This window comes from Melospiza georgiana, chromosome 6 (genome assembly GCF_028018845.1).
Source record: "Melospiza georgiana isolate bMelGeo1 chromosome 6, bMelGeo1.pri, whole genome shotgun sequence".
NCBI lineage: Eukaryota > Metazoa > Chordata > Aves > Passeriformes > Passerellidae > Melospiza > Melospiza georgiana.
The window spans coordinates 37,235,898-37,252,978 of record NC_080435.1 but is presented as its reverse complement, the minus strand read 5'-3'; the positions used below and the strand labels follow the sequence as shown (position 1 = coordinate 37,252,978).

Sequence of the window (17,081 nt, the reverse complement as noted above, 5' to 3'; positions counted from 1 at the left end):
TTTGTTTTAGGTATGGGCTTGTTACTTAAAAACGAGGTACTGGTGTACCCTAACATGAAGAGTACTCTGGAGACTTGAAAAGTTGTCTCTGACTGATCAAGTGCTTCTCCGAACTCAAGTGGCCTCTGGACTCCCTGATGCACTCTTAGCCAGCTCTGCTGCTTTTTGTTTGTGCTTGCTGTTTGTTGTCCATGGCCATACCATTTCTTTGGCGTGTCTGTGGAGGTACAGCAGCAGTTCTGACCCTGATTATGTATGTGCTGATTGACATACATGTGCAAATATCATGGCACTGAGGCAGCAGAGTTGCTGCACAGTGCCTGTGCACAAGGGTGTTTTGGTTGGTTCTTTTATAACTTTGGAAGCCAAGGGTAGAAGGGGAGGAGGACCTCACTCTTGCATTTAGGTCTTACACTATACAATAGTGAAGACTGATACGGGAATGTGTTGTGAATATTTTTTGAAGATAGGTGTTTACTAGGTCTGTGGGTTTTTTGTTTGCTCTGCAACTTAATTTGTGAGGTAACAGCATATTTTGTGGCCAGTAAAACTAATAGTTTGGATCCCAAACAGCAGTTTTGTCCCTTGAAGCTAATGAGAATGTTAATCTTATGTCAAGTGTGAGTTTTTTGATGATTGAGGCCTTCTGGGTTGGAAGGAAAACAGGAATTCCATAGCTTGGCAGTGGATAATTTATGTGGAAGTGAGTATTGGATGATTTACCTGCAACTCACCTGATGCAGGTAATTTAATTCTTATTTCTTCATTCTCTCAAGATGACAGTAAACTATAAACAATGCTTCTCAGTGCTGGCCATTGCGAGTTCTTTACAACTTTGCTAAACATGCTTTATAAAAAGTATGTGAAAAATCAAATGACTTAGCAATGTGTGTGATTTTATTTATGTGTTCTGAATAGAAGAATTTATTATTCCAAAGAAGAAGATGCTTTCTTATCTGTGTGTGAATTAATGAGCCTCCTGTGTGGTTTATTGACCCACCCCCTTTCTTTACCTGTGTAGTTCAAGTGACTGGGGGAATTGGCACCTCTAGTAGGAGCACTCTTTGCATAGAGGGATGATGGTGAAGGGAGATAGAATGAACAGTTACTGCAGAACCTGTCTGGATTCTTGTAATGACTTTTTTTGGTTGTTGTTGTTCCACCTATGGAACACAAATTTAAAATAAAGCACTTGTTACTTTGTTGGGTTGGGGTTTATGCCATGGCTGTGATGGCTGACAGAGGGTCTCAAACCTTTTGGACCTGAAGTCTTGTACTGGTAGACTTAGATCTACATTTACATCAGACTTTGAATCTAAAATGTTAATGGTTTTATGCTGTCTTTCCAGCTGCTCATGCTGTTCTGCCTGTGTGCAAAAGTGAAGCAGCATAATCATTAGACAAATCTGTGTGTGCAAACCAGTATCAGGCACAGAGATGTCAAATATCAGGAGTGCAGTATTTGAAACATAGTACACTTCTTTCCTTTCCCTTGTAATACTGGCTGCTGCAGTGACTTCTCAGGCTTTCACTGGTTGCTGTGTTGAAAATAAGCTGCCTGGCCTTGCATAGGTGTCTTGTTCACTGCAAGTAATGGATGTGATCTGTTCACTATTTAGTGAACTAAAAGATTTTCACTGTAGCAATGTAACTTAGATCTGCCAGTCTAATGACCTTGATGTTGGTCAATAATGACCAGCTGTTAAGCTGAGATAAATGGTCTTTTCTAAGACATGTATGCACTTCAGAGGAGTTATAGCAAGTCCATATTTAATGTTACATATTTGTTAGAAATAACCAGTTGCTTAAGGTGGTGAGTGGCTCCATAGTATCCTAAAAGAAAAAGAAACTTGGATGGGAAAACACTGGAGAGATGCACAGAAACTCTTAAGGAAGGTAAAGTTGTGTCAGAAAAGGAGTAGCATAGAAAAGCTTGTAACTTTGGGAGATCCACAGTCGAGAGATCCACCTTCTTATGGGGCTTGCAGGCTGATAATGCTTGTCTGGAATAGAAGTCTCAATTGTGCAGTTTATTCAGGTTCTCTGAACTACATGAAAACCATATTGAATATTCTCTGATACTTCAGAATCACACAAGAATATATTGGGAGAGAATTGCCAGTAGATGCTGCTTCCAAGTCTTTAATTAATAGGAAGAATAATTAAGAAACATAAACACTCAGAACAAAATATATACAATTTTGGTTTACACATTATACAGCCTCTCAAGTAACTTAGGTATGTATAAAGATTACTAGGACTGTTAATACCTTTTCTGTCCTATAAAATGACATCTTTGGCACCACTGAAGTTCCTAGTTTATCCTGTTTTACAAATGCTTTTCCCCAAAAATATTTAGAGACATTATGGAGCATATTTTCTAGTATTCTTTATTTAGATGTTTAAAAATCCCAAACCACCAAAACCTATGGATTTCAGATTTTACTTGCATGCCCCCCCGCTTCCCTTTCTGCTGGGAATGACAAAGCAGACTCATTGAAGGAATTTTATACAGCATCTTCTTTAAAAGAGAAATGGATCTTCAGATAACATATGTAAAAGTGTTGATATCGTGAACAAAATGAGATAATGTTCAGAGTGTATATACAGTCATGCTGTACTTCAGTATTTCCAAAATGTAGCTGGAATCAATAGTTGAAATACTTTCCTGCATGTTGTTTTAGTTTGTTACAGGTTTGAAGGAGGGACAGGGATACTGTTGGGAATGTTTCTCTCTTAAACTTGGAAGAGCAATTAATTCTTTTCGTAACAGACTTTGGCTTGCAAATAATTTGTTTTGATGATAGATTGCAAGTAGAAGTGGTTATGAGGGTTATAGAATGGTCGTTAGTTTGTTGGCCACAATCTATTTCTCAGCAACTAGGGGGCATACAGGAAAAAAAAAGTATTAAAAAAACTCCTGGCTTTTCAGGAATTAGTGGCATTTTGTGCAGGGGACTATTGTAAATGCTAACATTTTCTTGGGTCAGAAAGTGTTTGGATAAGTTCATTGAAGCAAATTTCCTCTGGATGTCTGAAAGATACTGTCTTTTCTTTCTTTTTGATTTACAGCTGTTCTGGGATTTGAAATGTTTTGTAAGGTTTATTCTTTAGTTTTGATGCTAGTTCTGTGGAACTGCCTGTTAGCCCATGGTCACAAGTGGCATACTGAGCTTGGGGGTCTATTGGTCTCACCAGGCAAGCTATTCTTATATTCTCTTGGCCAATAAGGTACCTTTGAAATGGACTCATATAACAGTTTGAGCTTGAAGGAACATTAAAAATCATATGGTTCTAACTTCTCTGCCATGGGCAGGAAAATGCTTTGATTTGATTGTTTGACAATATATTTAGTGCTGTTTTGATTCTATTTCAGTACTGTTTTTCTTAAAAAGCAAACCCTGATTGATATCAGGGTCATTAATTGTGATATAACAAGCAAAGTTAAGGCAGGAAATTCAGATGCTGCTGTTGTGAAATGCAGTCTTTTAACCACATGATTATTTATCAATTGCTTTCTAGATAGTTGGAATAACTAATTAATAAACTATTTCATTGGATCTTACAGGTGAATCTCCATATTTATTATGAAATTAGCTTAACTAAATCTGAAGCAATCCTTAAAAAAACCCCAAGGGAGACTTGATCAACACTGACTAAAAATAAAATGAAGTAGGTAGTAAGAAGTTGGCCAGCATTCTTACTTGTGATAGTTGTAAATGCCACGAAGGGTGTGGGTAATGCATGCATCAGAACTGTCTGACTTCTGTTTGTGCAAACTGTTCAGGTGCTTGCTGTAGCGGGGTGCAGAAGTATATCGTGGTCCAAATAACTAATGTTTATTCACATGATAAAACATTTGAGTATTTAATACCTTTTTTTATAATGACAGTTTTTTCTGTATAAAATAGCGTACATATAAGATGTTAAACCCCAGAAATTTCTGATTATTAATCATTTTTCTAAGGTAATGGTGAAAACAGCTGCATATTTTATGGAGTTAAGTTCCTTTTAAGTTTAAAGCACTGAATTGAGAGTTCTGTGTATTTTGGTTAGAGGACAATTAGACATAATCAAGGGTTTCCCTACTGTGGCTTCCATAGCTGTTTAGCCAACTGCATTAACAGGCACACATTTTCTTGGTAAAACTTCAGGTGCCTGTTCCCAGGAGGTTGGAAGTCTGTTCTTCTGTGTTTCTGGGTAAATACTGTCTTTCTCCATAGGCTTCTTGGCAAGACTTCCAAATTAAAGCATGCAAAGATGCTTCCTTTTTTATATGGATAACCCTGTTCTTCCAATTTTATTTTTGATTTAGATCTTTAACATTTACATTTCTGTAAAATTTTCTTGCAGTATTCACCTCATGGAGGCAAAACAATAAAGGAGTGCAGGACATGGAATTACATTAAGCTCCATGTAAAAACAGGAACAGGAAATACCTGGATAGCTCTGAGCTTTATGTACGGGATACTGGTCAGTGTAGTAGTTGTGTAACTTTTTCTGGAATATTGTTTCTAAATAATTCCCTTCTAGCAACACTTGGTATAAAAGTGTTTTTTACTGTGTAATAATTGCCTTTTCATAAATGATTATTTGCAATAATAATACTCTTAGAATCAGTGCACAGAACTGTCATTTTATAACAGTTACTCTGGTGAGGTTTTCTTTTAGGCACAGTGTAGAAATGTGTGGCAGATAAGTTATATAACACTTCCTGGTGAAGAATTACTTCTTTTTTTAAACACTGGGCATGCATTTTACTTCTTAGTTTCATTGCAATTATACCTATGCATATTTAATAGCACTTTGGGAAATCTCATTTCAGAGAACTTTTAGTGAGGATTGAAGTATCTGTGGGTATAATTATTTGTTTCATGCTGAAAGTAGGTTTTGAGGTAGTGGTGGGTGTTCTTGATCCTTCTTGTCATTTAAGAAATTAGGAGAAAATTATAATGGATTTATTTTTTCCTAACTGTTGAAGAGAGTGGCTGGGGAAGTTGGCTTCTCCAGGGATTTGATGTATCTTCAGGACAAACGTATGACTTGCAAGAGCTTAGTTTGCTTATCGGATGGTGGTTACTTTTTGTCACTCAGACTGTTCTTGAATTATCCTAAGCCGTGCTCAGCAGGATACTTAGTTTAGTGATACCTTCTTCCTTTATCAGTGCAACTCCTACAGGTATTAAGAGCCAGTTATGAAGCTGGCTGTTTTTCAGGACCAGTCCTGAAGCTACAGCATAAATTTAAGCAGTCTGTAGGTTTTTCTACAGTATCTTCTACAGTATCCACTATAGTATCTTCATAAAAATGCCTGATTAGAGGTAGCCTGCTGTTGGCAATTAAAGGTAAAAATATATTTTTATGATTCCAGAACAAATTCCACTTGATGAGAGGTGAAGTGCATTCCTAGCTTTAAGTAACTGTATATGCAAAAATCCTGCATGTGTTGGCTGTAATGTTCTGAAAAAAAAATGTGCTTTTCTGAATGCTAATTAAAATGATCCTGAAATAGAGAATGACCTTCAGTAAGTCCAGATGCCTGAAGGTCTTTCTGATTATATATATATATTTAAATGGGTTGGTTGCTCTAAAATTTCTACCAGTTGTTCTCCTTGTTTTCTTTTCACCCAAAATACAGTCACTCCTTACCTGCTACCAAATTTGAGGTTGATGATCCTATAGTACTCCTCCTAGAAGAAGAAAAACCAAAGAAAGTCCCTTGACTTTATGCCAGTGACCACTATAAGAAGCTGGAGAATGCTTGACTCCAGTATTTAACTTGAAACTGTGCTGGTTTGCATTCCTGGAGGATGAGACCCCAGGGTGCCAGAACAGAATTCTGCTATATGCCTTGAGACCCTGGGAAAAGAAAAGATCCTGCTTTGGCAAGCAGGAGTCCCAGAAGAAAGTTTAAGCAGAGCATTTAAACAGGTTTACAAATTTTATAACACATATTCTGTTTCATACCTTCAGCAAGGTTAGTACAGTTGTATTGGTAGAAGGCAGGACTACTGTCTCTGTTAACTCCCTGGTGAAGTGGTGTAAATTAGACAGTGCTGGTGATGTTCTGTGCCAGGAAGCCAGATTAGCATTTAGGAGGTGCAAAATACCTGCTCCTTGTCAACTTTCTGTCATGCCTCACTGAAAATACTGCCTTACACACTTTTATTTTAACTGCCTTACTCTTCCATAACTTTAATTCCATTAACTTGACTATATTAAATTTTGTTATTGTTGGTGTTGCCATTGCCTTAATGCAAAGCTCTGTACATTCTGTAAGATTCTATTCTTATATATATATATATATATATGTATATGTATATATATATGTATATATATTTTTATATGTGTGACTTCTTACGTTCAAAGACTTTATTAGTTCTTGGTCCCTTAGGAGTGTGTGCTTGTGTGCTGCTGAGCTGCAGCTGATGAACACTGGCATGAGTGTTCATCACTAGAACAGCCTAGGTCAGTTAGATCACTATGTTCCCAGTCTGCTGTAGATTATGCTTTTGTCTTTACTCCTAAATAACAAATAGGTGTTCCTAATTTTGGAGAGGAAGGGTACATTCTTGAGGATGTTTGCCACACTGCAATTCCTCCCTTTCCTTTCCAACTCTGTAGTGACTGTAAGAACCTGCCACACTACAAAGTGTTCAACTTCACTCTTATTTATGTACTCTTGTACTATGAATACTCATAATAGTAAAGAGACCTAGCTTAATATTCTAATTTCTATTTAGTATTAACTGTCTAACAAAGCTCCAAATGTGGCACTTGGTCAAAAGTAGCTTCGTGTTAATGGAATACTATACCAATATAGTGGTGTTAACAGTAAAGATACTTTTAATTTAACTAAATTGAAATACTGTCTTTTGGTGTGTATATATAATTAGTCTAATTGGTTTTAGCTGTCACATTATTGGAAAGAAATTTCTTTTACTAGCAAAATGTATTGCCAAAAATGTCAAACAATTTAAAAGACTATGTGTGAATCCTTTTAGGTGGTGATGGTCCAAGGTGTGTAACTACTTTTGGGTTTTGTTTCAAAGATGTTATTTGCAAGATTCATGCATTTAGGACAAATACAGAAAACAGAGGTTATGATGACAGAATGAGCAACTGCAACTGAAGATGAACTTGTGCTGATGTAGTCATGCTGAGTTGTTGTCTTCCATGACTCTTGTGAATTTCCTGCTAAAAGAAATTAATAAGACCTCTGAATGATCCTTGGCTTTGCAAGTGCTATAAGGGAGTTACAAATACTGAAATTGGGAAGTGATTTCTGTCTTGTGATCTATGCAGATCTGGCAGAATCAACATTGTAATATAATGTCTCATTGCTTAGTAACAGTTTTAAAAAGAATGCTGAAAATTTGATATAAGACCATTTTGAGGTCTGGAAATAACATCTTGAAGACTGATCCATTTAGAATTCAGTCTTCTCACTAAATCAGAAAGCAGTCTGTGAAGTACCCTTATTAGGTGCCTCACTGGGTTTTAGACTTATTCAGAGTTTTTTTTAGTTTACAGTAGAAAATAGTTTCATATAAGGGGTATTACACAGCAGACTGGAACTTCACCTTAAAAGAAAAAATCCCAGTGAGAGTGTGATAGATATATGTGTGAAGCTGGGTAACTGCTTTTTGTTTTTGTTTCTTGTGTTCTTTGTGCGGGTGTTTTTTGGGGTGGTTTTGTTTTGTTTTGATCTTTTGTATTTTGTTTTGGTAGAACAGCCAGAGAAATAATTAAGCAACAAGTGTAAAACATACTGACATAATTTTTATACAATGAAAATTTATGAATCCTTTCTGCATGGAGACACAGGAAGGAAATTGAAATGGATTCACAAGAAGCTATCTATTGCTCTGTAGTCTAATCTACTGCTATTGAGTTTGTATGTTCTTCCCATGCTTTTTCTTAAGGCATTAGACTTAAATGAAGATCTGGACCCTTGGAACTGAGGGAACTAAGGGATTTCTTGGTTAAATGAGAAGGAAGCCAGTGCTATCTCTACTGTAACAGGTGGAATGTAGCTAACATAGCTAGTGTCTGCTAAGGCAGGCAATGACCTTTTTGTTTGATAACTAAAGCAGAGACCTCAACAGGTTATGGATAGCAAGTATCAAAGTACAAGTAGTTTGATAGCTTGTTGCTGGATTGTTGAATATGCCTGTCCGGGGCAGAAAGCTGTTCTGGAAAATTAAAGGTAGAAGAAAATGTTCAAGAACCCTTGTGGTGTGAATTCTAAGACTCGACAATTGCAAAGTAATCTTGACCTTTCTTGAAGAATTTTCCTTACTGTTGTTCTGGTTTCATTGCACTTCAGTGTGTTTTTTGCAATCAGTTTGTGCTGTAAATTGGGATAATTCCATAGCATAATGTGAAAGTTGCAGACCTATTTTCAGCACCCTTATTATTTGTATTTCAGTAATATAGAGGGAATATAAAAGCATATTCAACAGTTTCTTTTGAATCTCTGATTATTGTTGCATGGTTAAATATGAGTTTGGGTCTGGACAGACAACTACTTTGGAGACTTCAAAGTAAAGTGAAATTTCCTTAGGCATTATTTTAGCATTGCTTTATGTAGAACTTGTCATGAATAAATGACATCAATGATGATGCTAAATGTTTTCAGAATACATGCTGCACTGTGGTGACATGGCTTGTGATAGCCAAGAGTATTTCTCAAGTGTTTGAAACACTGTGCAATCTGTGGTTAAAGGGCATTTTGCCACTGGTTGTTGAACCTGGTGACTGGACTCATACTTGTCCACAAGCTTGTCTGTGTCTGTTTTCATTAGTTTTTCTGCAGAGAAGGTACTGCTCACAAGCTTTGCATCTCTTAAGCAGTTCATACTGGAATAATGTAGAGAATATTTTAAAATAGAAAATTTACATAGGAAATGCTGTATACAGTCTTGTTAATTGACTGAGGGAATACTTAGAGTTGATAGCTGATATTTTAACAAGAATCAGCTTTTGTCATTGGTATTGAAGCTGTGTTGTGGACTTTTTCCAGCAAAGATATTTGGAAAATACCATTACTTAATCGATTTTAAAAGTGCAAACCTGCAATAATTTCTTACCACATGATAGTCCAGTAAGAATTCCTTTTCATTTGTGAAAAAATGCTAATTTTTGGCTGACATCTGGAGATGTGCCAATTGACTATAAGCTGACTAACATCCCAGTTTTCAAGAAGGGTGACCCTGGTCACAACATGCCTTTCAGTCCCTCTTCAATGACTGGTGAAATCATAGAGAAGCTTATTCTGGGAGCTATTGAAGAACCCCTGAAAGACAACGCAGTCACTGGTCACAGGCAGCATGGCTTCATGAGGGGAAAGTCCTGCTTATCACACCTGATTTCCTGTGACTGGGTAACCCTTCTTGTTGATCAAGTAAAGCCAGCTGATGTAATCCTTCTGGATTTCATTTAAGTTTTTGATTCTTTCTCTCAGAGGATCGTTCTGGACAAAATGTCCAATGCACAGCTGGATAAACACATCATGCAATGGGTGATCACCTAACATCTTGTATAAACTTTGTTTCTGTAAAAGGCATATGAACACCTTAAATTTTTATTTTTTTTATTGGAAAAACTGATGTGAAACAAATTAAAATTCCATAGAAAGTCTGTTAAGAAAATAGATTGAGTTTTAATAGTTTTACTTTGTGACTCAAACTTCAGGAAGTTCTTTGGGGGAGGATACTTATATTGTCAGTCTGAATTGTAAAGAGAATTAGTTTAATTTGTGTTTGTTTGCAGAGCTTTCTTAAATTATTATTAGAAACATGACTACCTTACATCTTTGGAGCTTGCTTTGAAACATGTTTCATGGATTACTTAACCTGCTTAAGAAATGCAGTTGAAATACTGAAAGCAGTGTCTGCTGCTCAGACACTTCATGGAATAGTAAGTGCTTGTAACTAATAAGAATTACTTTTGCTGCCTATGTTTTACTTGGCTGTTTGATTATCTTGTGTGATGACATTTGATATTTGAATGGAATTATTGTAATTCCTCAGTAGAATTATATTGATACTGGTGAAAAAAACTTGGAGATAAAAATGAATGGGTTTGTTTGAAGTCAAAATGATCATTTGTGTCTGCTTAGATTATGTAGTGACTCCAAACATTTCTGTTAGCTGTCAGTTGAATAAAGAAATGATGCCTGTTTAATGGCCTTCAGATAAAATCTGCTGGATCTCAGGTCTGATGTCTGATTTTGGGGAGATCCAGTATGTAGGGACAGTGACTGTTATTCTGACATTGTGGCATAGAGCATTTTGGTAGTTCTTTTAGAGTCTGTTAATGATAATGACCAGGTTATTTTCACTTTCCTGAAGTTAATATTATAATTGAGTGTTACAGAGTAGAATGTGCTTTCAGGAAGATGAAAGTTGTTTTACACATTCCTAGGCAGGAGCTTACTTTTCTGAAGGAGTATCTCTGGGACTGAAATTGAAAATAAAGACTAATTTATAAATTAAATGTGCTCATTGTTTGGTAAGTTTTAAACTGAAACAAAATATTATAAGCCTGTTCTTGCATGAAGAACACTACTACAAGAGTAGTCAATGAATGATAAACTCCCAAGGCACTTGCATTTGTTATTAAAAAAAAGTTGTATAATTTCGAGTTTTTAGAGTTGTACATTTTAGTCAACTCTAGTCAACATTGAGGAGAATGCGACCAGAGTGCGAATCCATTGTTTTTAGGCCTTCTGCTTCTTTTGGACATGTGGTCTCTCTTTTTTTTCCCCCCTCACATCCACTGGTTTCTCTGTACTGGATAAAAGTGTAGGGACAGAGAGTTGGTTTGCTTTGTTTACAGACCAAGATGTTTAGAGGGTTGTTAGACTTTGAAAACACAATTATGAATTGTATGAGTTTTGTTACTGTACTGTTCTTAATACCACTTCGGTTAAGAGAGTGGTTGTAAAAATCCTAAGAAAGAAATTATTCAGTGAAAAAATTCTCAGGAAGAGTGACAGAATGAAGGCAGTCATATGCTGAATGTAAGCTGTAACTCAGAAGTTTGACCCTAACACAGAAGAGAATTTTCTCTGAGTTGGTTGAAGAAGCTGATTGAACTTGGCAGTACTGAAGAGGCAGACCGTTGAGTGTGACTGATGTGGTGAGAGTTGGAAAGAGGAAGGACAGGTTAAGGAAAGGAGAAAGTTTTGTGAGCCTGGTCTTTCCCATACCCACTGCAGCCTGATGGGGACTTAGGAATGCATAAATCCTCCTGTATGTCAGCTGTGTCATTAACCTCCTTAGACCTAGCTGGGATTCTTGTTTCTGCTGCTCTTGTCCAAAAGTTGCTCCACTTTTTTACGTCACTTTTCTAGTGGTTAGGATTTGCTTTTAACAAGCTGTCAGAAACTGATCACTGGAGTTTTTCAAAAAAGTATAAATTGGGGAGCAAGAGATGATCATCAGCTCAAATGGAAAAGATCTGTAAAAGTGTAACCTTCAGGAAACATTTTAGCTTTGCTGCTCTTAAGTGTAGTAGTTTGCTATGCCCATATTTAACTGACCCTTCATAAGGTTGTGCAGAAAATTACTTTATTTAGTTGCAAATGTTGTTCAGATGTACACTGCTGTTAACCAGTTGTTAAAATCTTTTTTCCCCCACATCTTTTACCTGAGCTTATTTTATGAAGCAAATATCTTCTGTTAATATATGAGGTGTTGTTTCTAGATTTTTTTTGTCTTCCAGTTATTTTTTAGTCTACAGGGTCTTTAAGAGTATTATGTCTTTAAAACACGTATGGTCCTGATGTTGCCATTGGCATGTATTGTACTGTGCAACTTACTAGAGAGAGTATCTCAAGACTTTAATTTACAAAATAAATAAATATTTATTTATTTATTTATAGTAGTCAAGGTCTCTTCTTTTAGTCCTGAATTGACAGTTTTAAGGATTAATTGGATTCACAATAAATACATAAACATAAGCAGATCTGCAAGAATGCAGTAAAACTCATGCTTTTAGTTGTTCTGAAGGAGTTGAAGTTTTAAACTGTGTTTGTTGAAAAATGAAGGTGAAGGCTTCTCTTATATTCAGTTTTCCTTTTGTGAATGGGAACTGGAACTTTGATACATGCACAGATGTGTTCACTCTTAAATGAGAGTGAACTACTACCACTACTTCACTTTCAGGATAATAAACATCTAAAAATCACGATTAGATTAGTATTATTGTGTGATAAAATGTTCCTGTTGTTTTGAGGTTTGTGAGCTGCCCTATGAGGATAAGCACACGCTTAATGTGTGCACTGAGTAGTTTCAGTGTATTGCACTTCTTTCAAAATTTACTGGCAGGCTTTTCCTACCTTCCTCCTGGAAGTCTGAATGGACTTTAGAAAAGCAAAACAACAAGCAGTGCCTAGCTGGCATTACTTCACATACAGTTGAGTTTTTTTCAAAATAAATTTACAGATATTAAGAGTTAACAATGTTTAGAACTGAAATTGAAAGAAGGTATTTTCTGAGTGTAGTCCTGTATTGGTGAACTTATTAGAATTTGATTGTTTGAATTGTATGGGAAAGTGGTAGTGCTTCAACAGCAGAAGACAAGGCTTTTAATCAGTCTTCCATGCTTTACCATCCACGTTTCTTTTATGCCTGTTTTTCCCTTTAATACGTTTCACTAGGTTTGAGATGCTCAACAAGTATTTTAAATACGGCATGTCATAATTTATTAAGAAAATAAGACTATCTAATCCTATATGGATATCCTAACTACTATATAACTTTTAGGTTACATATGTAATTTTACCTTCCCAAAATGTTGTAATAACTTCCCTCTGTTTTCCTCAATGGTTTAGAGAAATACATTTGATCAACAAGAAGTTTGTCCAGCTTTTCTGGGCTGTTAAAGGAATAAAGTGCAATTTTAATGTGAATGCTACTATGCTTGGTGCTGTATGACGTGTAGAAAATAATTCTAAAGTTTTAGGAGCTTCTTTCAAAATAAAGGGGGGGAATCCTCATTTTCTTTTCCTTTAAATTTTCATATATAAGTTTCCAAATGATATACAATATTTTTAATAATTTAAAGTTATGTATAAGTAAGTTAGTAAACTACTATAAGTCTTCTGTTTCACTTTCATCAAACAGTGTAATTGTGTACTAGGGATGTGGAGTATCAGTGAAATGTGATTTTAATTATTCCTATAATTTAAGGGAAAGTTTCTTGTTTGAGCTCTTAGAGTTTCTGTGGAAGGCTGTTGACTGTTTTGAGTATCATCAGACTTCCTATTTAAAAGATGAAACCCCTTTCAACTACAAAATGCATGTATATCTTAAATGCAGCATGCTGTTAAAACAATACTAAGTTTGCAAAGTGTACAATATTACATGTTAGATTTTTTATTTGTTCCTTTCTTTATGTGCATTTTGTAGTTTTTTAACCCCAGATAATTCTTTGTCCTGAGATCCATACTGTTCAAGCAGCTATTCAGTAATTCTTTTTATCCTTGAATTCTATCTTGCCTAGTTTCAGGCATTATTTAATGCATCCTTGCACAAATACAAAGTATGTGTCACTCTAACTACTTCTCAAAGCTCCCTGAATTCTCTTTCCTAATAAAGCTGAGCAAGTTGGTGTGGTGGTACTCTTACTTGGAGCTGAGGGCCAAGGTGTAGAGGGAGCCCAGAGTTGTTTAAATGTCAGTTTTGCAGAAACATAGTAGATCTCAGGGCTTTGTGAAAATACTGAAAATACAAAAATTTACAGGCTGGTAGAAGAGAAGGAACCTCCCCTGAAAATTAAAGCCTTGGTTAAGCTTTGAAGAATTGAAAATACAGTCCTTACCCGAATTGAAAACTGTTCTAACAGAAGCTGTGCACAGCTAAATCCAGCTGGATTTTTGTAAGCCATGAGTGGCCATGTTGTTACTTAAGAGAACTATTACATGCTTTATAAAAGAATGTGGTCTTCTCCCCCTTAAGAAATGTTCTTGCTAATACATTTTTTAAAATGCATTTTAATTGAATTTATAATTCAGAAGAGTTAAGACTCGTATTTGACTTTCATAGTCTGTCTGCTCATGTTTTTTAAACCCTAGAAAGCAGGTTATGATATCATGGTCAGTTTAGGCTGAGCGAGGACAATGTTGCCACTGAAAGGGGTTGTTACTTCAGTATTCCATTTGCATGCCTTGTGCCAGGCTGAGTTACTCCATGGCTTTACAGACAGAGTAGGATCCGGAAACTCATGTAAGTCAGAACCAAGTAAAAAATAAACAGAATGATTTTCTCAGTAGACTTGATATGTGTCCACACTAGCAGCTAAGTCAGCACAGTGAAAGGAACAGAAATAGGAGGTGGAGGAGGATTGGTCCTCTTGGTGTCAGCCTGAGGACTTGCAGATCATTTGGAGGCAGTGGAAGGAATTCTGTTGTAACTGGGGAGGGTGGAGCGTGGGGTGGAAAGGTGAATACAAATTTGTTGTGTGCCATTTTGTTTCCCGTTTTTTGTGCTTCAGTCTTAAGTCATCAGTATATTTACAAATGGTAACAAATCTATCTCTCCTGAGAACTGTCTCAAAGGAAATGAGTATGTAAGGATTGTGAAAGTTGTGTTATGTAGATACAATTTTTTGAGTATTTGTCTTGTGTGTGGAACCTAAGTTCATCGCCCCTGAGGGCAATTTGTTTGCTTTGTGCTTTTATCGACCCTGAGATTTACTGCTTTTTTTTTTTAAAAAGGAGGTGTGTTAATTCATAAGGCTCATAGTCATGCAGTGTATCAGGTTTGACACTTGTCCTTTCTCAGTTCAAGACTGAAGGAAGCAAGTTGATTAATTTCTAGAGCAGAGTTTTGGTGATCTGATTCTTGGTTTTGTATTGAAGATCTTGATGACTAAGTATACCTCAAGTCTAAATTGATTTTCTGTGTTTCTAAAGAGTGAGCTCTTAACTGCTGCATAGCTAACTTCTGCTATGTTTTAGCCATGTGATGGTTACAGTGAGAAAGAATAATAAATCCCAAAATCAGTCAAACATGTGTACAAACAATTACAGAAAGCAATTCTGATAAAAGAAGTCAGATAATATTGACAAAAATGTGGGAGCCTTAACTGCATAGTGTGTTCTTGTGTGGTAACCTTTCTGCACAACCTATTGGACTATGTAAAGATTGTTATAAACACTGTTGTATAGAAAAGTAGTTTTTGGGCTCTTTTTGTAAAGCAAATCTTTAGGGGTTTATTATACTTTTTTAGGTTTTATTTTTATATAATTATTCTGTACTAGATTAATTCTCAAGATCATGTAGCTCATTAAGTTATCTGATTGAAAAGTATGAGATCTGGGCAGTACTGTCAAGTATGGAGTCTTGATTCTGTGTGGCCAGGTACTCCAGAAACGTTTCCAAAAGGAAAAAGTTGGGCTGTGAGCATTTAGGAAGCAGATGCCTCCCTCTGTGTAGGTTACAATTACATTATTTTCCTCTCTGAGGTTGCAGTAAGGGTCAACAATTGCAGCTAAGATTTGTCAAACAGTTACAAAAGGGTGCTGGCCAATGGAAGATAAGTAAAGAGGAGAAGCCCAACGCTTAAAGAAGACCTTAATTTTGGAAAGAGTTGAGAACTGCATTCAAGTCAAAGGGCATAGGAGCTTTCATAACTCTCATTGGAGAACCACCAGAGTAGTTCTGAGTTTATTTTTGTAGATGGAGTCTGTGGGCAGCCAGTAACTCCCAAGTGTTTGTAGTATGCTGTTGTGCAAATGTGCAGGTAACATTTTTTAAAAAAAAACCACATTTGTAACTCTTTGTGTGCTGTGGAACAACTGTGCATTGACTAGTGAAAATTGGGATAGTATCTTAGACTTGTGAAATCGATCAGTTGCTGCCCTAGGTACTAGAGGAGTGGAAATTCTGGAAAATTATTGTAGTTTTCTGTAGAAGGCTGTTAACTTTCTTTTTGATTAGAATAATTTTTGGAGTATGTTTTGGAATCTAGCATAGTTGCAGTTGAGTATAGTTGGGTTTGTTTGGTTTGCTGATTCTGGATCTTGTTCTCTACCTTTTATCTTTACATATCTGTGCAAACAGTACAGTCTGTTGGGGTGTATTTGTGGTTTTTTGGTGTTGAGTTGGTGTTGTTTCCTCCCCAGTCCCTCTTCTCTTGCAATACACTTTGGTTTCTTACTTTTTCTCACCAAGTGCCCGTGGTTAGTTGAGTGCTTTCATGACAGACTTTTAATTGCAATACTCTTAACTGCCTTGTTCTCACTAGGATTTTAATTGATTAAATCAGGAGTTAACTTATGCAAAGTAAAGAAACATGTTTGAATTTGGTTCACCATTGAGCACAAGGCCAGAGTGGCTAAGATGAGGGCTGATCTGTGAAGTCTTACACGGTGATATCACTTGGGCTCAGAAAAGGAGCCATGCAGAATGCATCAATGCTATCACCCTGGTTAGCCTGTTTCAGGCTGTAACCACTGAGAAATGGAAATGTGCAACCACGCCCTTTACAAAAATCTTCTCATAGATTGGGTGCCAATTGTAGCACTTCCTCCCTCCTCCCCATGCCTCCTGTGGTAATGAAATGGTGGTGTTCTTGAGCTCAGTAGAGCAGTGTGGTCTCTACTCCTTAGTCTAAATCCCTTTTCCAAGAAATTTTATGTTGGATCTAGCACTCAATTAGCTATTCAATGACTTCAGTCAATTTAAAGTCATAGAGAGGACAAATGAGTTTGTAATGATGTTTCTGTGATGATGGCAAATCCACTAATGTCATTAACTGTTTAAATCTTGTATTTCCATCTGCTAATTCACTTGTCTTCCCTAGGATTTTGGCTTGCAAAAATCAAAACAAAAGTCCTTTCACTTTGTAGTGAAGAGACTACTTTTTTCCTCGACAAACTTACTATGTTTATTTTTCAACTATAATTTTTTGCACTAGTTGAGATGGCTTATATGTTCTGCTGAATTTATTATCTTCTACTAGGTTAGCAGGCAAGTAGGAGTTTTCCTTGCTTCTTTTTATGTTAGGTGGTTAGTATGACTGATGCTTTGAAAAAAAGAAATCATTATTTTTCTTCATATAGAGCAGCA

The 17,081-nt window shown here is 36.3% G+C and overlaps 1 protein-coding gene across 4 annotated transcripts in view; it reads left to right on the top strand.

Annotated features, from left to right (window-relative positions):
- STRN3 (striatin 3) overlaps nt 1-17,081 on the top strand; it is a 60,170-nt gene that overhangs the window by 1,855 nt on the left and 41,234 nt on the right. The gene's annotated exons all lie outside the window — the stretch shown is intronic.